The sequence below is a fragment of the Pleurodeles waltl genome, chromosome 7 (genome assembly GCF_031143425.1).
Source record: "Pleurodeles waltl isolate 20211129_DDA chromosome 7, aPleWal1.hap1.20221129, whole genome shotgun sequence".
In the NCBI taxonomy this organism is placed as follows: Eukaryota; Metazoa; Chordata; class Amphibia; order Caudata; family Salamandridae; genus Pleurodeles; species Pleurodeles waltl.
In genome coordinates this window covers 1337694882-1337719317 of record NC_090446.1, presented here as the reverse complement: position 1 = coordinate 1337719317, position 24436 = coordinate 1337694882, and the positions used below count along the sequence as shown (strand labels likewise).

Genomic DNA, 24436 nt, shown 5'->3' with positions numbered 1-24436 from the left:
AGAGCTCCTTACTTCTCGCTGGCCTCGTACCTTGCCCTGAAAACCTGTCCTTATCTGGGTCCCAGTGCTTAATTTTTGCTGATATCTTTTGAGGACTAGGTTTTAAGTTTAACCATCCAACTTTGACCCAGAGAATTAAGCCCTGTTCAGGGGGACATAGGGCAGAAAGTAGCTACCGAACCCCATCCCACTGAACACAACAATCAACCAACAGACACAGAAGGGCAATGCCCAGCGGAATTACTATCTTTTAGAAACAAAAGTACTTAATAATCACACATTAATACTAAACACTACACAAAACAACTGAATTGTACAGGGTAAAATCACTGGTCATGATTCCTCTGTGGGTGCACACCCCTTTCTCTCTGGGATATTTCTCACCCAGGCGACCTGATTCTTATACTCAGCCAGTAGCTTTGGCAAGAGCATGAATTTAGCAAAGTGGCGACTTGGGTGCACGAGTTCAAGCATGCATTGAGTCCTCAGTTATTCTTACCAGGGTATTTCAGCTGGTGGGCAATAGCCTTAAGTCCTCAAAGTAACCTCTCAGCACATTGCACCAACTTGGTCTGGACCGTAGGCAGAGGCCCAGGGTATCCGCGCCCTGCCCTGGTGGCAGTCGCAGGGAGAGGCCAGGTGCAGCTGACAACTTCAGGGTTTGCGGCCTCTCAATTGCAGAGAGATGCCACTCAATGATCTTTGGGCCATGGTCTTCTCATTAGTCGCAACCCACGTCTAAGCCAATGACAACTAATACACAGAATTATTGAGGTAGCCAACACAGGCCGGTACAAGATTCACGCAGCATGCAATTTTAACCTGATGCAGGCCTGTGCAAGTCTTGCCCTGCAAGGCAGTTGCAGCTAACACAGTCCGATTTGGTTCTAAACAGAAACCACACAGAGAGATCGGGAGACCCACTGCAGCATGGGTCAATTCTGGCTTTATTGTTTCAGGCAGTCCACTTTCTCCAGGTGTGCCTTTGTTCAGGAACATGCTGGGCTTCTCCACCGAGACAATATCTCATCCTATAGGGCAATGTGGACTATTTTCTCTCAGTGGACAGGCAGGGTTCTGGGCACTTGGCAGATCTTCAGCTTTTCGAGCAGAAAGTGCAATACTAGGGCTATGATGATGGTTTTCCTCAAATCAATCCGGATGGAAGGGAGGATTTTCTTTAGTATCCTCAGGGTAAGAAAACAAGAGGAGGTTATATTGTTAGTTTGTTTCCTGAAAGTTAGTTTGGAATTGAACATGACCACCAGGTTCCTTGCTTTCTGAACTGGCGATGGCAGGGGCCCGAGATCAGCCGGCCACCCGGAAGTATTCCAGTAAGGGGAATTATTGCCAAATAGCAGCACCTCAGTTTTTTTTTCAGAGTTTAAGTTTAGGCAGTTCCTTTGCATCCAATTAGCTATGCTGCTCATGGCAATGCTTAATTGTTTGGCCACTTTTTCTGGTTCAGAGGAGACAGATACCACTAATTGAGTGTCGTTAGCATACAAAGAAAACTCATGTGATTGAATTAGTTCGATCAAGGGAGTAATAGATGCAATAAATAGGGTTGGGCTTAATGAAGATCCCTGAGGGACCCCATATGGAAGATAGAAGGGGACTAAAATGAAATCCTCCAGGGCTACCCCTTACTCTCTGTTGCCCAAAAAAAGATCAGATCAGTTTGATACCAATCCTCTTCAGTCGGTTGATCAAGAGAGAATAGTCAAACATACCGAATACGGCTGACAGATCCAGAAGAATCAGGACCACACTTCCTCCTCGATCTACAATGGCTCTGATTTGTTCAGTGGCTGCCACCAGGGCAAATTCGATACAGTGTTTGGGTCTAAACCCATACTGTGCTGGGTCAAGAAGATTATTGGCTTCAAGGAAGGATATGATCGCCTGGTTCATGGTCTTGTCAAGGATTTTGGCTGATAGAGGAAGGCAGGACATTTGTCTATAATTTTTCACGTCGAGGGGGTCCAGGGTGGGCCTTCTTTAAGAGAGGCAAAATGGATGTCTTTTTCCATGCATCTGGAAAACAACCTGAGGCTAGAATCTTGTTTAACAGCAGGGTGAGCTGGGCTGAGACCGTTTTTGACATAGGATAAAGCACCTGAGGAGGGCATGGATCTGAGGAAGCACCTGATTTTGTAGTTTCTATTAGGGTAGCAACCTCCTTTTCAGTAAGTGGACTGAAGCTAGACAAGGTAGAAAGGGAGTCCTTTGGCAAATCTGCGTGGATACCTGGTGAATTTCTTTCCTTAGTGGTGAAGCTAGGTTATCAGATATTATCATGAAGCCTAAGAATAGTTTATTTACCTTAGTGAAAAAGTCAGCTTTTTTGTCACAGGTCTGCTGGTCTGGGTTGACCTTATTTTTATTGCAAAAGTTTGATAGTGACCTCACTGTATTGAAAAGCTCTTTAGTGGAGTTAACTGCTGGCATAATTTTATCTGTGAAAAATTTGATATTTGCTGCATATATTTGCACTTTGTACTCTTTTATCACTGCTTTGTTCTTTGTTTTCTCCTCTGGGCTGTAATTCAGCCTCCAGAGCTGTTATTGGGATCTGCATTTTCTTTAAAGCTCTCTAAGCTCTTGTGAGTACCATGAAGCAGAGGGTTAAGACTAATGATTTGGCCTAACTTTCAGGAGAGCTAGTTGGGAGATGGGAGCACCAACCCATTTATTGTAATTAGCTTCTGCTTGCTCGAGAACCTCATTCAATAGAGGTTGTGTGTCATATAACAATTTTTGTAGTTTAGAATTGTCTATGTTTTTCCAAGGGCCGTATTTTAACACAGCAGGAGCACTAGGGAACGTAGGCATCAGAGTGGTACTGGTCAGTTTGAAGCTGTGCTTAATTTGTGCTTGATGTTTCCAGTGCGGAGCACCGGCACTTATTTTTGAGGGCCGGCACTTATTTTTCTGCCTCAAGCATTTACTGTGAGCAAAAGACACATATGGGAAAGACAGAGGAAGAGAAAAACGAAAAACTGCCACAAAAGGAGAAAGCAGAAAGTGAGCTGAAGGGGCAGGGAGTGACTGTAAATGGATTGAAGAGGCCCGAGATGGCTTCAGGATTAAGCTGCCTCAGTATTCCATGTTCGCACATTTAATTGCAGCAGCTGCGTGTTTAAGAGGAGAGTTTTGGGTACCAGCACGTTTTTATTTACAAATCAAGCACTGGTTTGAAGGTTCAGGCCAAGGGTGCGAATTTACCAACCTTTAAGTCAGAAATGTCAGTAAATGTGCCGTCAAGCGTGTGGCAGGCTTCATGCATTGGGGATTTTATCTGCTGTATGCAATCAAAACTCTGTGTCTTTACCCTCGAGGCATTTTAGATGAAAATTAAAATCCCCCACAACTGTAAAGTTGGGGTAGTCAGCAGAGGATTCCATAAAACATAGGAGTGACTGAATAAAATTCTCCCTAGGACATGGGAGTGGTAAATCAATAGGCTATTAAAAGTATAGGTGTTGTGGATTTTTAAGTTGAATACAAGAGCTTTGCAGTTAAAATGTGATAGGGATTTATAGATTGCCCAAATGTGGTTGCAGTAAATGATTGTGATTCCACCACCTCTTATGTTGTCTGTCCACCCTAATTAAATCATAGCCTTACGGGATTCCTGCATGAACATCTGTGTCAGATGCTGCATCTGCCCATGTCTCTGTCAGGATTAAGGTGATATCCCCTCGCCTCTGAGAGACTGGGTATTAGGCAGACACTAGCCCCGGTCACACATCAGTCCTTTTAGTATTCTTTGGACCGCTCCTATACTTGTTCATGAAGATCGTAGAACTGTCCCACTTTCAAACATTTGCTAGACAAGGAATGTGGATATACAATCTCAAACTTCAGAACAACCTGGGGCACACAGCCTTTGTATAAAGTAATGCTTCTCACAGGAGGTAGCACTGGGGATGTCTACAGATTGAAGCACCCACGTTGTGGGCACAATGAAGTGTGACGTTTCAGTACTTGCCTCTGATTAACCTCTCCAAATAAGTAATATGAGACAGACACAAAGGCATGCCTGACCTAGAAACATCCTCATCTTGAACAACAGAAACTGCAGTCCCACCCTTCGCACCTAACATCTACCAAATGGCAGTGACCGGGAAGAACTAATCAGCAGCCAGTTGCTAACAAAGTTGTAATGGAATTTCTAAGTCCATCCTCTTCTCCTCATTGTCTGAAACTTCACCCTCTAACCACTGAAAAGCTTGCAATACACTTCCACTCTCTGTGGAAACTGTTCTCATCCTTCATCTTGTACCATGTTAAACCACGGCTATCCAAAATGGATCCCACCAGGAGTTCTCTGTCACCCACTATAAGGGTATGTTTGGTGGTGTGCCCCCTCCAGGTCACAGGACAGGTACTGGACTTTGCATAGCCGGAGACAGGCCTCGGCATCTGCTGACATAATACATTATCATAATGCCATAGCCAAAATGAAAGTCAGGACACCAGATCCACCAGCAGATGGCCCTCAGGGTAGGGGCACAAACTAGACCACCATGAAGGGAGCAAAAAATAAAAGAGCACTGGTCGTACACAGGGATAGTGTCTGTCTGTTGAAGTTTGCAATCAACCAATATCCTACAGCATCTGGAGCGCTTGTGAATGATTTTATGCACACACACTGACAAGTTGTATGTTTATTCTTTCTGCTTGCTGAAAGTACCATAAGATTCACAAATATATATTTTCTACAAATATTTGAGAAGAGAATGATTTATTATTCTAACTCCACTCCTCGAATATTTGGGGGTTGTATGTGCCCCGCCTCGAAATTTCAGGAGAACAATAAAACAACAAATTTCCCAGATGCAGGGCTAGAAGGGGCAGCTTGAGTGTTATCAACTCATATTAAGAAGTTGGGGCTCCCGGCAGTGTGGGACCTAAGTTTGCCACATTTGTCAGAGGCAAATACACACCATTTGCTCATGTTCTGAGGTTTTGCAAAGGTCAGGAGATGGCCCTATGATAAGGGTTTGTGTAAAGTGTTCTTTATTCTTTTCCAGCATGGCAATTCTACGAATAGTTTATACAGTCCCAAAACACTGTTACGTGATTGCTGGGTAATTTTGCGCATTACTTAAAGGTTATGAAAGGTTATGCAACTCAAAGGTCAGCTTTTTTTAAACGCCTGCATTCATAATTCAAACCATATACATGCGTAAATCAGAATTGCATTTGCAAATTATTTTGTGAATTGGAGCTGATATGTTATGGTGGCACAATAACATTTTTACATTCATTAGGAAAAAGTTGAGAAACTGATCAATTAAGTTTGGGAGAATATTAGACTAGTATGTTATGTATGTCAGAAGAAAGGAAACACACACACAAAATCGGTGTTCTTTTTGCTTTGATTCTTTGAAAGTCATGTTCTCATATGAAATCCTTCCCACTGTGCATCTGGCCAATGTTGTCCTACAGCCAACTCCTTTACACAAGCATTGGCATAGCCAATTAGTTTGACGCTTGCTTTTGAGTGCTGACAAACACAATAAAAGTGTCTGCTTCAGTGAAAAGCAAGTTAAAGAAAGGGGTTGCTTTGTGGTTACCATTTATGAATTAGGCAATTAATAGTGTGATGGCAAAGTGTACATCTCCGAAGTAAAATAGTCCCTCGCGTTTGCACACACCTAAACAGCTAATGGAGAGAAGGTAGAATAAAATCCTCTTGTGCGCCAAGATACCAATGATACTGCCTGAAACCAATGGCTGGGGTTTTCTGAGCCAAACAAGCCACAACTGAAGGAGTTGCACGAAACCCCTTAGCGTATGTACAACGTGCAAGCTGTTTGTTCTGAATTACCTAAGCCCCATTTTGGGTTCACTCGATTAAGGAGTATGGTGCTTGGTAGAAAGCTGTCCGAAATTTCGCTGGCGGTGCCATTGCGAAGTAAAGTACAGATCGGCAAAGAACTTCCCTGTCAGCTGTGGGCTAAAAGAACAAATGAATTAAGTTCGCAACCGCAATCTCTCCATTTAGTTGAATGTTTAAGTAAGTGGGCTGCGGTTCTCCGGGAGATGGTGAAGCTTTTAACAGTCTGTCCCATCGTGAATCGAACACTGCGACTTCAGAATTTAAACGAAAAAAGGTCTCACAAGCGATGTCTTTACAATACGTATTACGCGGCCGGATCTGAGGGTGGTCGTCGGTGGCCCTCGGTTGAGTCCATTAGCTTCTGAGAGTGCCAGACACGCGGAAGCGAGAGGGAGGGTAAATATGCCCAGAGGGCATTTTCCATGCATCGATTTTTTTGTATCTGTTCTCGCTTTCCCCCAGCATTGCTCCACGGGGCCGCTGCACGAACACATCGCTGGTTGTATCGAAGTGCGGGAAACGGAAGGACGAGCACAGCGCTCATAAACTAAATGTTTAATGCAAATAAAGTACCATTACAGTAATATGCTTTCAAGTGTCACGCTTACTACTGGAAGTGTAAAATGAGGAAATGTTGTACACCTCGTGCAACGGAAGACAGTGCCTTAACAGCTGTGTCCTAGAGTTTCACTGACTGGCCTCATGAATGCCAGGGCGTCGCGTCCGCTAATAGTTACATGCCTACAAATGCACGTGATAAAAATGGGAGCTATTAGTGTCGGTGCTTATTAATGAACTATCTAGCTAAATGAGTCTGAGACTCGTGGTGGTATGCGGGTGATGGGCACGTGCAGGTGGCTGTCCCACCAGGATCTGCCAGGCATCCTCCTCACAGCGGGTGTGAGTCAGGTGTCCTGAGCTGGGCCGCCATTGGTCGCAGGGGGCGCGAGGGACGGGGCTGAGTCCTGATTGGCCAGGGGGGCTCAGCTGGTTTAAGTTTATTCCCAGTGAAGCGAGCGAGGGGAGAAGGGGCTGCGTTTTTGCTCGACCGCGGATGCGCTTCGAAACGGGACAATCAAAGCTACTACAGAAGAGGGCATGGGAATGAAAAAAAAACACAAGATTGAAACACTAGACGAATAGAAGGAATAAGAGCTGCAGTGGAAAGTATTTAATTAACCATCATACCCAGAATAGAAAAGCAAAAAAGACAGGAGCCGAGAGAGAGGGAGAACAACTGCCTATTGAGGAAGAAACGGATTTGACCAGGTAAGGGGAACACCGAGGGTAATAACAACTGATATAATTATTAATTGTGCAGCGCACACGCTAAAATGTAACGTATGTGTGGGCGTTTGAATATCTAGACCTGAAACTGGGGGATGAAAAGTGTAAACAAAGGAGTTCTCGTGAAATATTTGTTAGTTTTGGAAATGGGTGTCGGGAAGTTCAAATACAGGGGTGTAATGCAGGCCACTGCCGCCCAGGGGGGGTCCCCGAAACTTTAGGTGGGTGGGGCAACTCGTCAGGGGGCGCCCATTGAGCTCAAGAGCAATGAATATCTGTGAAATATGGATGACTCAGGGCCCCTCACCCCATACTGCAAAATCTGTGTGTGGGTGTAGACATAATTTTGCGTTGCGTCACAGTTCAGAAATAGGTAACGGGGACAAAAGAAGCATGTATCGTGGGACCACCTTCCTACCCTCAAAGCGGTTGCACCTTTTCACCTAGGGATACGATTTGGCATTTGTGAGCGCAGGGAATTGCGCCTTAATAGTTAATACTTCCCCGGGTTGTGGTCGTTGCTGGCGCAGGCAGGATTTCCACAGTGTGTGACCTTGAATATGTGCCCAGTGCGATGGACCGCGCCTTCGCTGGGATATTCTTTCAGAAGTTGCGAGCTCACCTTCAGCGCTCTGGGCTGGCAGCAAAGGTGGGACGGGATCCAGTCCGAAGGGGGATTAGCGGAAAGAAAGGGACTTAAAATAAGCGATCGCTAAAAGACGAGGCATTATCCTGAGAGAGGGGGGATGAGAGGGAAACATAGCTCACAGGGAGAGGGTGAGAAGAGGGGAAAGGAGAGAGATGGAGATATAAGTGACTGCGCGGATGGGGGTGAGGGAGATAAGAGCGAGGAGGCAAGGGTAGAGTGAGGAGGATGAAGGCAGACAGAGGAGAGAGGGGTGACACAAGACAAGAATGAGGGGGGAACAGTGCTTAATTTGTGCATGTTGTTTCCGGTGCTAAGCATCGTCACTTATTTTAGGGGGCCCACACTTATTGTTCTGCCTCAAGCTTTTACCGCAAGCAAAAGACACATATTGAAAAGGCGAGGGCGAGAAAAACGAAAAAGCGCGCTAAGGGAGAAAGCAGAATTCTGCAAGAGTGAGCTGAAGGGGCAGGGAGTGGCTGTAAATGGATTGAAGAGGCCCGAGATGGCTTCAGGATTACGTTGCCTCACTATTCTGTGCTCGCACCTTTAATTGCAGCAGCCGCGTGTTTAAGGGGAGTTTGAGCACCGGCACGTTTTAATTTACAAATTAAGCACTGGGGAGCATAGAAGTAAAGGTGGGAGAGAGCGAGGGAGCGAGTGGAACAGAAGTTGAGGATAGAGTGAGAGAAGAGGACAGTCAAAAACAGATTAAGAGTGGGAGAGAGGGAGACAAAGGAGAAAAAGAAGGTCGGAAGACTAGGGAGGCGAGAATTGAATGAAGAACAGAGAAGAGAGGAGAGAGAGGCAAGAACAAGAGGATGGGAACAAGCACAGAGGAGAGGGTGGGGCACGAAAGAAACGAAGGGAAGATGAAGGTGAAATAAACTAGATAAAGACGAGATATGGAGCATGGGATGAGAGAATGAAGGGGAGAAAAAGCAGAAGAAAACACATAGCGGAGGGTGGATGGATTAGAGAAATCTTTAGAAGGGAAAGGGAAGGGAACGGAGAAAGATGGGAGCTTGGGGCAGGAGAGAAAGAGAGACACTATAGGAGATAGAGGGCAGCAAGATAAGAAAAGACGGCACGGGAGATAAAGAGTGAAGAGGGAACTGTGTGAGATGTGTGAGGATGAGAGAGAAGAGGAGAAGTCGAATGGACGGAGCAGGAGAGGGAGGCGGGTGTTAGAGAAGCGAGGGGCGGGGAAGGAGGTGCGAGGGAAGTGTCAGGAGTTGAAGGAGGGACGAGAGGGGGTGCAGGACTAGGAGACAGAGGAAGCTCCATCATTTTGCCCAACATCTGATCCAATTTTCTCTGCCCCCCTCGGCCCTCTCTTCATTTGCACCCTCGAGCCTTCCTTCGCCTTTCTTTTTCTCCTTACCACACAGAGGCAGAGCTGGGGTGGTCTAAGCGCTATACTTACAGCCACAATTATTTACCTGTCTCCTACTTTTCCCACGTGTTTATACCATTCGTTCTCCTGATGGGACCCCTTCAACCGGTGCCACGCAGCGCTTTGAAGTAACTTTTGTGGGTAGAAATGGCGCGTGAGAGAATGAGCACAGGAGCGGCTAGAGACGGAGGGAGCTGGAGAAAGTAGAGTGTGAGAGTGAGTGCGAAGAGTAAAAGAAGGCGGAGGTGGGAGAGGTGGACAGGCGAGGGGGAGACAGTGGACAGTAAGCAGGGCAGCGGGGACTAGAGAGGAAGAGATGGAGGCGACAGGCATGGGATGAGAGAAGACGTGGATGAGCGAGAGAGGGTGGAAAGGCCTGGTGAGTGAGAGAAGGAGAAGCTGGAGAACTGGTGCGGGAGAGTTATCACAAAAACGCACGACAACAAGATATGCGATGAGTGTAAGTGAGAGATAAAGACACACGTATGAAAAAAGTATGTCCATGAGTGCAACGCGGCCCTCTCCCTTAGGGACCCCCCAATTCAGCAGGAAGTCAATGAATATCAGTGAGTTACTGAGTCTAAGGTACACCTCTCTTTATTCTACGTGGGATGGTGGGGGCGGGTAGCGCTCACTACATTGGGGGTGGGGCGAGGGGCATCATCTTGGATTATGCCACTGGAAGGGCCGATGGAGAAAGGGAGGGAGAGTGGAGTGAAGAGACTGCAGACAGCGTGGGTACCTGCGGCAAACATCGGTGTACCCGGGGATCCATAACTGAAGGAAACCCCCATAGCGAGTGTGCAATAAACCCACAATGTACGTGCTTGCTGTGCACATGGATATTAAAGGGGGCGTTGCTGCCAGTTGCTGGCCTCCTGTGGTACTATCGATACATTTTCGTCACACGAGGACGAAGGTTAAGTAGTTAATTAATGTCACCGGAACCCCAAAGCGGCTTTGCAGCAAACGTAATCAACAAAAAACGGCCACTTATTTTTATATGACATGTTTACGTTTGCTAAAACAGACAACTTGTCACCATAGGTTTGGGCCATAGGGCCGTCTAGGGCTCCAGAAGGGCTGGTTTTTGACTGGTCAGTGTGTGGGCCGGTTTTTGGGTGTTGGTGGGCCTTGTTTTATGGTCTAGTCAGATGGTGTTTACTGACGATTTCTCTAATCCGATCACGAATATTGCCAGCAGCAAGCACAAATGTTTGCAGTCCTCCATGCCTGTACTGCTTGTTTTTATAAGTTTACAACTGCTCGACTTACTAACCTGGGTCTCTCTGTTAGCTATCTGATTAACTAAAGGGGGTGATTTTATTTTAGGGGCCCGGGCCTATTTTCTGTCCAGTCTGATCATAAGCACTAAGGTCCAGGCAACGCCCTATGTCACCAGCTCACATGTTATGTTAAGAGGATTTATAAAGCGCATGGTTACCCGAAGGCCTCCCAGCGCTAAGTACCAATTTTCAGAACATGGTATGACGGTTAAGCTTGAAAAAGCCAGGTTTTAAGCAATTGACGGAAGGAGAGCTCATGGCTGGTCAGCTGGAGGCAGAGCGGTAGTGAATTCCATAATTTGCCTCCTAAAAAGGCCATTGAGCTCCCCCCCATCTGGCCTTTTTTACAATTGGGGGTCTAACTAGTGCCGCTGTCAAAGATCTAAGCTTCCTAGAAAGGATATAGAAGGAGGCTAAGGGCCTTAACAAAAAAGGACCTCTGTTATGTGGGGATCTGGGAATATAACACAGAGCTTTGAATTTTATGTGCTCTGCCACAGGAAGCCAATGAAGAGAGAAGATAGCCTCATTAACAGACATATGGTATGTCTAGAAGGAGCCGAGCAGAGGCATTCTGAACCACCTGCAATTTCCAACTTACATACTTTGGAGAGCCGAGATACAGTGCATTACCATAGTCAAGCCGGGAAATAAGAATAGCCTGAACAATAAGTCTTTTAGCTACAAATGGATGAATTCTGAAGACTTTCCTCAACAGTCTAAGCAGACTGAAATAGGTTGCGGAGATCTTTTTTACATGGTAATCCATCATGAGCCCAGGGTCCAGCCAGACACCTAGGCTCTTGATATTCTTTTTAGGGGAAGGCAGGTTCCTTAATGGATCCAGGGTGTGAGGATGAAGCCCCAAATGGGGACGATGTCCAAATACCATTATTTCAGTTTTATATTCGTTAAGTTTCAGCTTACATTCTGACATCCAACTGGTCACTGCGTGGAGATGAGGTCTGAGTGCAGAGCAGTTAATGCAGGGGTTAGTGGAAAATGAAACTACCAGCTGAGTGTCATCTGCATATGACACTATTGACAGACCGTAAGGCTTCACAATCTCTGCGAGTGGAAACATGTAAATATTGAACAAGGTGGGTCTAATTGAAGCACCCTGGGGTACCCCACAGTTGATCGATAGTAGGTTAGATAGAAAGGACTGGTCCAATACCTGGAAGGTCCTCCTTTCCAAAAAGGAGGAGAGCCAGCTCAAAGCACTGCCTGTAATTCCAAGCTCCGCCAATCTTAAAAGAAGTATGCCATGATCCACAGTGTCAAAACTCACGCTGAGGTCAAGAAGAATAATGGCCGTTGCACCACCTTGATCAAGGCGGCATCTAGCCTCCTCAGTGACTGCCAGCAATGCTCTATGGAGTGGCCTAAAACCCATCTGAGTGTGATGAAGAATGTCATTATCTTCAGGGAAACCGGACAGCTGGATGTTCACATGCTTTTCTATTATTTTAGACATTGCTGGTAACATTGAGATAGGTCTGAGGTTATTCAGAAGGGCTGCATCAACATGAGGCTTTTTCAATAGAGGCTTGACTATGGCATGTTTCCATTGGTCAGGGAGGACGCTCTTGTTAAGGGAGGAATTCAGAAGATCGGTAACCACCAGAGCTATAACAGAGGCACCCAATGCAAGAACATGTGGGAGGTCAGGATCAAGAGGAGAGCCTGATTTCAGTGGCTAGTGAGTTGGAAGCCCAATCTTCAGTAAGGGGAGCAAAGTGTGAAAGTGAAATGCCATGTGGAATGTCCTGACCTATAGTGTTAGGAGTGTAATGTGAGATTCCCGAAAAGGCCGCATAGATATTTGCTATCTTTTGTTGAAAATAGAGTGCTAAGTTGTTATTATGTACTTGGGAAGCCTCCAAGAGCTCACTATGCATGTTAGGCTGCACAACCTCTTTAAGTATTTGAAAGATCTCCTTAGGAGAGATGGAGGACTGTTCAATTCTTGATGCATAGTAAGTGGACTGGGCTGATTTAATTTCCAATGGAAGTGTCTGATTGCCTTTCTATAATCCCCTTTAAAGAGGGATCATAGGATTTTCTCCATTTCCTTTTCAGGCGCTTACAGTCTTTTTTTAATAGGTGAAAGTGAGGGGTAAACCAGGGAGCATTTTTCTTTCGCTGGGTTCCTGCTTTGGTTGAATAAGGGAGTATTATATCTAAGGTTTTAGTAATCCACCCATTGAATGCCTCTGAGAAATACGCAGTATGATCTGTAAAGGTGAGTTTCAAATTTTCAATGGTGTTGGTCCAGTAGCTAGCTTTAAGTTTGTGCCAACAGCGATGAGGTTGTGTTGTAGCGGGAGGGGTACTGCAGATAACAGAAGTAGCAAGGTTAAGTATTATAAAAAAATGATCAGACCAAGCTAAAGGGAGAGGTGGCGTTGCCGTTAGCCCGGTTGTGTTACTGAAGATGAAATCAATAGTGTGGCCTTTAACTTGTGTGGGACTGCTGACTAGTTCGGCCAATTCCAAAGCAGCCAGATCACATAAAGGAGATCTGGCAGCTGGGTTATCCATGTCCTCTGCATGGATATTAAAATCACCAAGTAGGGTAAAATTCGATTTTTTACAGATTAGGTCTGAAATACAATCGAGGAGGGATTGTATGAAAGTATCGGGAGGTCCCAGGGGCGATAAATCAAAGCCCCTGAAAATTTATATTGGGGATTGAGGGTAAGAGTAAAAGACATACTCTCACAACCAGGAAGCAATAGAGGCTGGAAGGTAAGCTTTACTGATTCCCTATAGATAATGGAAATTCCTCACCCTCTAGAGGTGCCTCTATCCAACCTCTTTATGGAGTAACCCTGTGGGAGTGCCAAGGCAACATCTGGGAATGATCCCTCATGAAGCCATGTCTCAGTCAGGAACAGGGCTATCGGTGAAAGTTTGTTCAAAAGAAGGTAGAGTTTATGTGCTGCCAGTGACCGACAGTTAGTCAAGAGGAATAAGCTAGTCGATTCCTCCTGAGCTAGGGCTTCATCCCGAGATCAACCTCGTAGGACCAGTGAACCTTTCTACATGAACAAAGTGGATTTCCAAAGTCAATGTAGTGTTGGCAGGCTTCCTCACAAATAGGTCTAAGGGTACGTTGATCATATGCTGTACGCATGGCTGCTGTCTTTGGCACTTCTTCAACATCACTATTTACAAGATACACCATTTATTTATATGATACCCCCACAACCACTGATGTGTTCTTGCAAAACAACTGTCTTTACACAATCAAATGCAAACAAATCAAGAAGATTGCAACTCTGCGACCAATGTGAAACGCTGCTCACTCTGAACACAAAGCCTGACTTCTTACAGGAAAGAGATGGCTTATAGCAGTGAAAAATAGTTCTGCTGGAATTACATGATGGTTCAGTGAGTTGATTGCTCAAAGCTGACATCCAGACTTCACTTAAAATCAGTTGCTGCAACAAATGGACAAAAATCATAATCCCAACGTTACTGATGTTTGTTTTTCCAAGCTTTGTGTCCTCTTTTTACATCCGAACAAACAATGATGAATAATGCGTGGAAATGGCACTTACCCGCTTCCTGTGTATCCTTTCTGCATTTTTGTTAATTCATTATTATGTGCAAAATGAACACCAACAGATGTCAAACACAAACACAGCCCCACAAACACAGAAATGGAATGTCCGCTTACGTTTAAGTCAACGCAAGTGCAAAAAGCTTTGTGAATAGGATTTCTATCCACTTTAGCACTATTACCGGGGACTGAATGATGCCGCTGGTGTGATCTGCATCTCAGTTGTTCAGATACCAGCAGTTTACTCTCAGATTTTCCCCCTTTGGAGGATGATACAATGTATAGCACTAAACTGGACAATAGAAACACCTGTTACACTGCATAAAAACATTTACCAAAAGCGTGTAACATGTTAAGTTAAAACACTTTATTAACAGATAGGTGTCATGCAGGCTCCCACAAAGTTTTCTTACCACAAAGGGAGAGGAGGGGAGAAGGAGGATACAAATCCCATGCTGTCTCCCTAAAAATCAAAGCCAAATACACAAAGAGTATGGGGTGTTTTAAGTGGGTACCATGTGATACGAAATTTCCCTAGACCCTCTGCATAACCTGGACTTCGGGACTTGTTTGTATGCTGGAAGTTATTCTCGGGAGAGGAATTTCTCCTTATGGACTAGGTGGTCTCACACAGTATATAGTGTCATGCTTCATCATTTGACCACCTAGTCTCATACCGGTAGGATAGTACCACCTGGAGGGACACAACCTCGCCGTTAAAAGAACTTGCAGAGATTAAGGTTGTCTGGAAAAAGAGTGGGATCCAGTTGTACTACAGAAAATATAAAATCACCTAACCAGTCACCTGTATTGTATTACACCTTTATTTGCTGTGACTGTTGGTGAGATTAAAAGATGGTGGGACGCCTGTGGAGGGTAATGGCTCGAAGGGTCACCTACTATTCACTGGCCAACATGTTTCTGTCTGCTAACTAGAGCCAAAGAAGGTCTCTGGGCTTTCGTCAGGGCCTAGGATCGCTACGTCCCTGCAAAAACAATTTGTGTGCAGAAAGAAGGATTGACGGCCTACCCCAGTAGGAGGTGGCTGAATTAAGGACATGCAAAGGGCCTACCTGTGGGTACACTAATCACAAGGACCTGCAGGTGAAAAAGAACTGTAGTTCCAATAAGGCATTCCGAAGATATGTGCCACACAGCAAGCCACAGCACACAAAAAGGTGAGAAAAGCATGCTCACACAGACTAATAATCATGCAAATATAATTACAAGCTGTCACACTGGACGTGGGACAAATATCCACAAATTGCAGGAGCGAGAGGAAAAATTGTCTCTTACCTTGTCAATCAGGGCGGAATGCCCTTGTCTAGGGGAGGGGGAGTGTCCTCTTATAGTCACACACTGTATATAGAAAAGAGTTGACAGAGAAAGTAGTGAACAACGAACTAAGAGGAAGACCAAGATAATCAAAATCACGACTGCGGGAGGTACTGTAAAAGGGCCCTAGGGGGATATTATGTAAATGCCAGAGCCTCCGTAATAGCAGGTGAATATCAGTAGCACCCTTTGTTAGTGAGGCCTCACGATGCCTAATATAACTGATGAACACTAAATGCCAAAATAGAACTGGGCTGTGTGTCAAATTAAAACTCAGTTAATAAATAAACAATATGCAGAGGAAAAGGACAGGGTACATGCCATTACATTACAAGCTATGCATAAAGAACATAAATAGAAATATGGAGTAGAAGGTCTTATCTGTACGAGGAAGTCGTCCTCGGTCGCCGTAGAAGGTAGGGCACGTGGCGCGAACGTAGACCCACGCTGACTTACTGCTTCAAAGGGTGACGCTCTTATGTGCACCTATTCCAACTCCCTCCCCCGCCGAAAGTGAATCTTGGTCGGGGAGGCTCGGAATATAAGTGATCTGCCATTTGGTGGCATGCAGGAAATCATGGAGAAAGGAAACGCCCAGTCTGGAGAACCTGGGAAATGTAGTCCTGTGTCTCCAAGTGCTCCCATCCAATGGGTGAGCGCGGGGCAGATTCAGCCCGGATGAGCGTAGGAGCTATGGTCCCAACTCTCCAATAGAACCACTGATGTAACCACCAAAGGCTCCCACGAAGTTACAAAAAAGGGGGCTTCCACCTTCTTCAGGCCATGGTTCTGTCCACGACTTAGTCCCTGGCCTAGGTGTAGAACTTATAGACATATAGAAGGTTGGGGTGCAGTTGAGTCTCACCAACAAACACAGTACTTTGGTATCTCAAGCATGTCCTCGACCTCCTCTAAGCCACACATGTTTTTAAACTCAGGTTGATCCAGCCATTGTGGCCACTTGACTAGCTCTGTTCCTTGAGTCGCCCTCCTTGCAGGTGTCAGTCAGCTACCTCCGCAACAGCTCAGCAGCTTGTCTTTCACACAGAGCACAGTTACAAAGTCTTCTTTCTGTGGATCTAGACGTTTTCCTCAAATTCTCAAAGTTCTGGTACAAAGTATCCTGCACCTGGTGCTTCTGAAACACCTTTCTAAATGAGGTTGAATACACCCTTCTACTCTCCCACCCTATGACAAGATGGCAATTCAACCAGAAAAAAAAAATCTCTTCCATGACTGAAGGACCTAATCCACCCCAACCAGAGAAGAGAGACACTTTATGGACTGAAGGGATGCTGGAGCATCATCTGGTCAGCAGATATAATTTGAAAATCACAAGTCAGCAATCCCATGTGGGGTTGAACTGTTTCTGGGCTAATCTGGGGTTGGGGTGCCCGGGTACCCAAACTGGATTCAGTAATACATTCTTCTGGGCAGATCACCACGCCTGGCAGGATTTGTATTCTCCCATACTTCCCATGTGGACTACAGGATCTTGCATGGGCAGATATACGCTGGATGTCCACCATGATAAGACTCGAAGAAAGTTCTATATATGAAGTACTCACTACTGTTCTTATAGGGGCATCCTTCACAAAATTCTGGTGTAACCACAAGCAGTGCAGCCTTCAGTGTTTGGGCTGTGTTGTGTGACCCAGCCTCACAGGTTGATCTGTTTGTGACAACCCAGTGGAATGTCGATATAGAATGTAGAATAGGCTGCCTGGCAGAGAACCTAGGGGAAGTTGCACTTGGGAATTGGAGGGAGGAGGATGGAAGGGCACCTTGTCCTGTCACAGTTGGATGCATTGATTGCATAGACTTGGTTAGTAGTATTCAGTTTGCTGTCAATGATTATTCAGAGGTTTTTTGCATGGGTGCTGGATGTGGGTCCGAATTCAGAAGGACACCAGTTGGAGTCTCATGGGGAGGTGCGGTTATTGAAGTTCACAACTTCCGTCTTGCTGGTGTTGTGCTTGAGAAAGCTGGCTTTCATCCAGTTAGTGACTTCGGTCAAGCATGCGGTGAACTTGTTTCTTGTGTGGTTTCTCAGAATAATCATCAACAGCAAACTGGACATGACCACACAAGTCAACATGTCACTGCATCCTACTTTGATACCCCAAAGAGGTTGAGGAAGATGTTCAAATGGCTCCCAAGTAACACTAGAAAAAATGTCACTCACACCCTAGTCACTAGCAAGTTGGATTACGGGTACACCCTCTATGCCAGTATCATAAAGCAACTCATCAGAAAGACTGCAAACAATCCAGAACTCAATAGCCAGACTCAATCTCATACACAGAACTCGCAACACATCACACCTCAGGGAGCTCCACTGACTCCCAACACACACACACACACACACACACACTGGGTAGCTGTGGATTTTAGGCCTCGTCTCGGCCACCACCCAGGGACACCTACCAAACCCAGACCGTTCTGAAAACTAGATATCCAAGAGAGTCTAGGGTAGTTTGGCTTGCATGGAACCCTTTACATTTTACAATGCCCTTCAAACCTCAAACTTTGACAAAGCAAATTTTCAACAATTTGTGTGAAAGTTCCAGAATCTGTGAGTTCCACAATTTTCCAACTACCCAGCGTTCCCACACTTGTGCCAATAAAAATGTTACCCCACTTGTGTATGTGTTTCTAGCATCTGCAATACAACTAACATACATGAACTTTTCATGTTAAAAAAGTACCCAACATACCAGCGGGTAGCAGGACTGTTGGGCTCATTTTTGGGATGGGGCCACAGCCCGATGTAAGGGTAAGCAGGCCCTGGCCCATCTTTTTTTTTGTTTGTTCCATGCTGGTCCATTGGACATTCTATCCCCAGAGGGTACACATTTAGGGGTAAATGTCCAAATTCTGTCCCTGGGGGGCAGAAAGACTGTTGGGCCCATTCTGTGGTCTGAGCACAGGCCGATGGGTGGGAAGAACAGCCCCATCCCTACTTTTATTTGGCTGTTTGTTCCTGGTTTCTAAGGGCCTTCCTGCCCCAACTGGGGGGATAAAGTGTAAGAACGCCCTTTCCACCCTCCAGAGGAGAAGATGGAGAGCTGAAAGACTTTGTGGCATCTAGTGTGATTTCTGTCCCTTCAAAGTGGCAGATTTGGAGTAACCACCCCTGTCCACCCCAGGGTACAGAAAGACTGTAATGCTCAGGGTATGGTATTGGGGGGAGGCACTCCCATGTTAAAAAACAAAAACAAAAAAAACCCATTTCCTGGTGTCTTGTGACTTTCTCCCACACTGGGGGGTGGGGGACTCAGATTGAGGTAAAGACACACTACAGATTCCCAGAGTGGACAGAAGATCTGTCATCCCTGAGGGATTATAGGTCCATGCGGGCCACTCTCCACTAATGAAACAATATTTACAACATCCCCTGGTGTATAGTGGGCTTTTTACCCCCTTGGGGCAGGTTGAGGGATAAATACAGCCAATTTACCTTTTGGGTGCAGAAAGACTAACATACTTATGGTGGGGAGTAGCACAGGCACATGCCAAAGAAGAGATGCTGTCCCCCTAAAAACAAACATAAAACAACATTCCCGATGTCTAGTGGGCTTTCTGCCTACCCCACCCAATCTAGATTGGGGACAGATTGGTGGTAAACACCCCCATTAAACACCCATGGGGAGCAGAAATCTGTCATGTCTGGGGTGGGATGAGCACAGGCCCATGCCCCTGGGATGGGGCTCCCTCTATAAAAAGGAAAAAAACGAATTTCCCTAGTGTCTTATGGGCTTTCTGCCCCCAGCCTCCTTGTGACAGATTGAGGGTAAACCACCAAATGAGGCTAGGAACTTTGCTAGGATTTGAACTTTGCGTTATAATCAAGGAAGGAGCAATTCATGTTGTTCACAAGGTATGACAGGTGTCAAACATGCTGAAGGAAACTTTGAAATTGGAATCAGAGGAGTTGACACCCCTGACTCATGTACAATCCATCTCACAGCCTCTCATCAATTACTCATTCTAACACACTCATACTCCTTCATTCATTCCCTCATAGTCTCACTTATCCATACCCTTTCTCAAACTTAGATTCTCACTCACTTTCACTCTCATTGACACACTCAAACACATTCACACACAGACACTTTCCCTCCGGAAATTCACTCTCAATCACTCACAAACACACTCACAAGCATGCACAAATACATAGAGAAAAAAACATTTTATACTTACCTTGCTTACGTAGGTAGCAACTTGGAGCAGGAATCTGGTGCTGGGTATTGGAACCAGAAGTCTATGATTCCGAAAGAGGAGACATACAGAGTAGGAAGAGTTGGTATGAAAAGAGGAAGAGTCACCTCAATCCCTCTCTCAGCTTCTTGATAGGACTGAAAGAACATCTCTATAAGAAGATGGGATAGTGCTGGGAATCCTGCCCTGGTACTCTTCGTGGGTTTTCATTGGCTTTAGAGATGAAATGATGTGCATCCTGACAGGGACATTTCAGCAGATAGACTGTGCAGCCTGAGGCATATGCAGTATGTCTGCTAAATAGTTGAACTATGTCCCTCAGACATGTACAATCATACATCCAGCTACAAAGTTTATTAAATTATTTTGAAACAACATTCAGTAGCTGGATCATGCCTCAGCCCCCTTCAGCCCCCTCTTTTCCCTCTCATCAGAAGCCTGAAGATAAGACAGAGAGGGTTAACCTGTGCACTGGCAGTGTTCACAACAACACGAAAATCGTGCTATCATGAGCACTGCTAAATTGAAAAATGCACAGGGGCATCCCTAGGGGCAGGGAGTCTGCACCCTCATGCCTCTGATAAGGAGCCACTCCTGGTCGAGACACCTGGATTTAGCAGACTAACTTAGATGATCCTGGATGAAGAAGGATCAATAGGCTCCCTTGCAGAGGGGATAGTTGGAGATGCAGTAACTTTGCTAACCAACCTGATCCAACAGCAGTAATGTGACCTTTCACACTTTAAAGAACCCACAGCCACCCATATATCAATAGCACGTAGATTGGAAGTGGGCTTGGGGATCGAGAAGCAGGACTAGAGTGAAAAACAGAGACACTGGGTATCATCACACTGCCTGGTTGACAGCTAGGCTTGATGTGCAGGAACACTGACATCAAAACAAAAGAGTATATTAGTATGACTGCTCTTGACATGTTGACATTGACAACTAACCTTTAATATTATATCTGATATACTTGTTGATTCATCGTATTTCCCTCTCTCTTCTCTAAGATGAATATTGCCCCTGAGCTGTAAGTTAGTTAAACTGATACGGTAACTTTGAAAAATAGACTGAGCTATTATATATTGTTTTCTGTGAAAACTACCTTCAATCCTGGATATTTGTCTTCCGTAGGTCTGGTACCTTCTATGTAATGATTGATAGCTGTAACATGGAAAGTATTCATTAATATTGTGATTTGCCAAAACACTTCAACAGTCTTAAGTTACTCACAATCAGTACTTTAATACCATAAATGAATAGTTTGTATGAGATGTTATTCCTCTGGCTCTGTTGTTGGAGTGATTTAAGTAAACACTGTATCCATAATCCTAAAAGATTCCCTTTTGTAGAACAAGAAGTGCAAAGGAGTACATGGTCTTTCTGAATGACTCTTTGTAAAACTAGTAGAAATCTTGGAAAGATAAACAAGTGCAAGTCTATCTCCTTATACGACTGGGGTGGAAGGTATACTTATCTAAAGGCAAAATGCCTTTATTTACTTCTCTAAATAATGAGGTACGAGGTATGAAATTTATTCATAGCAGTTCCCAGTTGCAGAAACTATGTGTTACGGTTGCCTAGGAAGAACGTTTGGTCCACAAGGAACTTATCCAAGAGTTCAAGATTGCAATCACCATTTGCAAGTTTTGTCAGAATCCTGCGGCTGCAGGGGACATGTCATTTTAATCATGTCACAAGCATGATACATCACATTAGAAGACAATAATATAAGTCACATAGAGACATATAAAACCTTATATGCAATCATCTTCTCAACCCTGATTAAACTATTATTAAATAAAAAGGTGATCTTTAATGGAATAAATTCTTGTATAATTCCTTGTATAAAATCTGTAGAAAAGTAAAAACCTCATGATAGAAATACATGTGATTTCTCCATACAGAAGATGACGCTGTTTCCCAAAGTGCAATGTGATTTTTTAATACGTTCTTAAACTAATACATATAGCCTGCTTAAAATTTTGAAAATGATATAATAAGGCTTTTCAGTTAATAAAAATATTTACAGAGGGTGGATTCAGACTTAAGAATAACGCCTCCTCACATGTAACACAGGAGAATGTTTTCCGTATTGGAACAATGGACCTGATTTAGATCCCGGCGGACAGCTTACTCCGTCACAATGATGACGGATATCACATCCACAAAAATCTGAATCCTATTGGATAAAATGGGATTTAAATTTCGGCGGACAGGATATCCGTCCCCGTTGTGATGGAGTAACCCTTCCACCAAAGTCTAAATCAGGCCCAATATATTAAAATCTAATAGTTTCTAGACCTGGGCAGAAGAACAGCACATGAAATAAATCTAGTATCACGGCGTTACAGAATTGACAACTGATCCGCCCTTTAACTCCTCTGACTTTAGCCCACGGGTTATCGCTTAATGGGAAGAGGCCAAATGTAAACTTTATATAGATAGACCTAATCAAAAAAGGGGGGCAATAAGAAAATCAGTACTCTTACACAGTGCACATATTTTTAACTTATTCACATGCAGTGCTAAATGGGGAGGTATGTTGGCCCTACATCCCATTTACCAACGGGGTAATACATATGAAACAAGCCCCAAGCACATGCCAGTTAAATACAACTCCACAAAACAATAAAGGGTTAGGCGTTCCTTTGGTTCCTTTATTCCGTATCTCTCTTTATTATCCGTTTCACAGCAATCGTTCTGATAACATCTTGTGAACACTTATGAACCAATCCAGTACAGTCACCCCTCATGTGTTATGGCGTTAATTTCCTCAGTACTAGAATTTCTCTTCTCTCAGCCCCGGTGAGTGCACCCACTGCGTTCACAAGACCTTAGCAGAATTATTGGAAGACTGCCAGGCGCGAGCAGCAGCCTCAGTTGAAGCTTCAGTGGATACAAAGCAGAATGGCACTTGAACCTTAATAGCCCTGATGAAGTCGTGGGGTATATGACCCAGTGCCGAAACACGTGTTGGCTGTGATACAGATAATAAAGAGAGATACTGAATAAAGGTACCAAAGGAACGCCTAAACCTTTATTATTTTGTTGAATTGTTCTTTGATTCACATATAGATAAACGTCACCTGACGTTCAAACTTCTCTGTTAAATAAAATTGCATTGCATAGTTAGCAAATGAACAGTTCAATTGTAATGTTGAAATCTGCTGACAAAGGGCTAAGGGCCAGATGTAGCAACAAAGCAAATTGCGACTTGCAATTTGCGAGTCCGTGCGACTCGCAAATTGCAAGTCGCAATTTGCTATGCAGAAAGGTGTCTCAGACACCTTTTGCAACTCGCAATGGGGTCGCAAAGACCCACCTCATTAATATTAATGAGGTGGGTCGCAGTTTGCGACCCCATTGCGAGTATGGGCACTCACGGGGATGGTGGCCTGCTGGAGTCAGCAGACCACCATGTCCGTGACTGCTTTTTAATAAAGCAGTTTTTTTTTTTCCATCTGCAGCCCGTTTTCCTTAAAGGAAAACGAGCTGCATTTGGAAAAAAAAACCGAAACCTTTAGTTCACTTCAAGTGGATGGTAACTGCGATTTCATTTGCGACCAAAAATGAAATTGAATAGCATTGCGAGTTGCAAATAGGAAGGGAACACCCCCTCCTATTTGCGACTCGGAAATGCATTTTGCGAGTCGGATCCGACTCGCAAAATGCATTTCTTCATAGCAGAGCGGCTTTTGCGCCTCGCAAACGGCATTTTTCGCCGTTTGCGACTCGCAAACCCTTTGCTACATCTGGCCCTAAATCTCTTTGAAAGCTTTTAAATTTCATCAGTTTTTTCTGTTTAGATGAGAGAACTTTAATCGAGTTAGTCACAAATATTTCATCATTTGAAAGGTCTAGTTGGGCTACCGAATAACGGAATCATTTTGTAAAGGTAAAAACATTTTCAAAATCATGCACAAATGCTCCCCAAATGAGTTCTTTTAAATAACATCTTCATGACTAGAAAAAAGTCTATGTGTACAGCTGAGCATTTGACCAAAAACCTTGTAGTTGATACTTTTTATTGTCAGCTGTAAACAAAGCATTCCTATTGTGGACGATTGTCCCAAACCTTAAATAGTAGTTCTAAAGTTTGGAATCAATGCTGGCATAACTTTTCAAAGCAACTACTGGAAGAGCGTTTGGCACATATATAACTGATGAAGGAATTTTTCAGACATACACTTTTAACAGGAATGGAATGTCTCTACTCCCCAAAGAACCAAGTCCAACTGTTGAGGTTGTGGAAATGTGCCCTTTGACATGGTTGGAACATGAATGGTTATTCGAAACAAGCGTCTCTAGGTAATTTTATATCTTCACATTTTCTAGTGTAGAGCCCTCAGAAAACCATTTGTATCAAAGTTTCAAGCCAGAATCCCCCGTAGCCATACTTTTTGTCTCTTTTTTTATTCACATTTAAGTTGTGAGTTGATGAATAAGCTGCTAGAATGGCTAGCTGTCTTTGGAGACCAACAGGTAAGAAAGACATCAAGATTAGATCACTGCCATACATTAATTCCAAAAATTGATTAAATCAAGTTCAGGAGAATGCAAATTTAGCTTGGTGATCAGTTCAGGAAAATCTGCCAGATATAAGGAAAATAACAGAGATGATAAAATACAGGGGTGTTGCAATACTGGGGCTATATTCTGATATTCTGATCCAGAACCGAGCAAAGCTTTTAGCCAGTTATTAGAGGATAAGCAAATCAGTAGCCTCAATAACAAATTCCCCCAATGTATTATTTTTTACCATTATAATGGATGATCAACTTTGTCGAGGACATAAGATTTAGCAATCATTACTATGGCTAAAATGATATCAACACTGCAC

At 44.3% G+C, this 24436-nt stretch overlaps 1 protein-coding gene across 1 annotated transcript in view; it reads left to right on the top strand.

Moving 5' to 3' along the window:
* Window positions 1–6868: 6868 nt before the first annotated feature.
* KCNJ14 (potassium inwardly rectifying channel subfamily J member 14) overlaps window positions 6869–24436 on the top strand; it is a 162323-nt gene continuing 144755 nt past the window's right edge. The window contains exon 1 of the mRNA XM_069200694.1: window positions 6869–7120. The gene's annotated coding sequence lies outside the window, so the exon portion shown is untranslated. The remainder of the gene's footprint in view (window positions 7121–24436) is intronic.